The sequence below is a fragment of the Orycteropus afer genome, unplaced genomic scaffold, assembly GCF_000298275.1.
Source record: "Orycteropus afer afer isolate SDZICR_OR568_19922 unplaced genomic scaffold, OryAfe1.0 scaffold00180, whole genome shotgun sequence".
In the NCBI taxonomy this organism is placed as follows: Eukaryota; Metazoa; Chordata; class Mammalia; order Tubulidentata; family Orycteropodidae; genus Orycteropus; species Orycteropus afer.
In genome coordinates, this window is record NW_006921767.1 from 2,678,837 (window position 1) to 2,681,158 (window position 2,322).

Sequence of the window (2,322 nt, forward strand, 5' to 3'; positions counted from 1 at the left end):
CACATAACAAAATGACAGTAACCAATTCATACTTGTCGATAATTACATTGAATGTCAGTGGATTAAATGCACCATTCAAAAGACAGAGAGTTGCAGACTGGATAAGAAAACATAACTTATCAATATGCTGTCTATAACAAACACACCTTAGAGACAAAGACAAAAATAGACTAAAAATCAAAGATTGTGAAAAGATATATCAAGCTAATGGCAATCAAAAAAAGAGCAGGAGTGGAAATATTAATTTCTGATAAAATTGACTTTAAGATAAAAACCACCATATAAGGCAAGGAAGGATATTATATAATGATTGAAGGGTCTAACCATGATAAATATCTATGGACCAAATAAAAAAGGCCACAAAATAAATAAATTGGATTTTAACAGAATTGAAAAGACAAATAGATGACTCCACAGCCATAATAGGAGACTTTAATACACCACTGTGAATGAAAAAGAGAACTGGAAAGAAACTCAACAAAGACACAGAAGAACTAAACAATACAATCCACCAACTTGACCTTATAGACATCTACAGAGCACTTCACCCAACGATATCACAATGTACATTATTTTCCAGTGCACATGGAATATTCTCCAGGACAGACCATATGTTAGGCCATAAAGCAAGCCTTAATAAATTTGAAACACTGAAATACAGCAAAGCATCTTCTCAGATCACAATGCTATAAAATTAGAAATCAACAACAGGAAGATCAATGGAAAAAGACCAAACACATGGAAACTTAACAACACCCTCCTTAAGAAATACTGAGTATGAAAAGAAATTAAAAATGAAATTCAAAAACTCTTTTAATCAAACCAGAATGAAAACACAACATACTAAAAATCTTTGGGATGCTGTAAAAGCAGTGATCAGAAGCCAGTTTATACCAACATGCAACATCAAAAAAAAAGAAAGAGCCAAAATTAACACGTTAAACCAACATCTCCAATAATTAGAAAAACAACAGAAAGAAAAGCTTACAGTTACCAGAAGAAAGGAAATAATAAAGATTCAAGCAGAAATCAAGGACACAGAAAGGAGAAAGACAATAGAAAAAATTAACAAAACTAGAAGTTGGTTTTTTGAAAGGATTAATAAATTTGGCAAACCAATGGCAAATTATCAAAGGAAAAGTGGTAGAGAATACAAATAACATGAATAAGAAACGAAATGGGTGACATCACAACAGAATCAGTTGAAATAAAAAGCATAATATCAGGATACTATGAAGAACTGTACTCCAACAAATTTGAAAATCTGAAAGAAATGGACAGATTTCTAGAAACACACTACTTACCTAAACTAACAGAGACTAAGGTGGAAAAGTTGAAGAGTCCATAACAAAAGAAGAAATTGAACAGATCATAAAAAAAAAAAAAAATTACCAACAAAAAAAGTACTGGCCCAGATGGTTTCACCAGAGAATATTCTACCAAACATTCAAAAAAGAACTCATACCAATCCTACTCAAACTCTTCCAAAGCATAGAAAAGAATGGAATCCTCCCTAACTCATTTAATGAAGCAAGCATATCCTTGATACTAAAACCAGGTAAAGACATCTCTCAAAAGGAAAAATACAGACCAATATTCTTCATGAATGTAGATGCAAAAACCTTCAACAAAATCCTAGCCAATAGACTCCAGTAAAATATCCAAAAAATAATTCATTATGACCAAATGAGGTTCATATCAGGTATGTAAGGATGTTTCAGCATTAGAAAAACAATAAATGTTGGCCATCACAGAAATGAAATAAAGGAAAAGAAACACATGATCATATCAATTGATGCAAAAAAAAAGCATTTGATAAAATCCAACATCCATTCCTGATCAAAACTACCAACAAAATAGGAATAGAAGGAACATTCCTCAACATAATAAAGGGTATATATATGAAACAACAGCCAACATTATTCCCAATGGTGAAAGACTAAAACCAGTCCCCTTGCAAACAGGAACAGACAAGGATGCTCTCTATCACAACTTGTATTCAATTTTGTATTGGAAGGCCTAGCCAGGGCAATAAGGCAAGAAAGGGAAATCAAAGGCATCCAAATTGGTAAGGAAGAAGTCAAATTATCCCTATTGGTTGATGATATGATCCTATACACAGAAAATCCAAAGACCCAGTCAAAAATCTACTGGAACTAATTGAGAGATTTAACATCATGGCAGGATATAAGATCAACATCCAAAAATCAGTTGGATTCCTCTACACCAGCAAGGAGATTGCTGAAGAAGAAATAAGGAAATCAATACCATTTACAATAGCTACCAAAAAAATAAAATACACGGGAATAAATCTTACCAGGG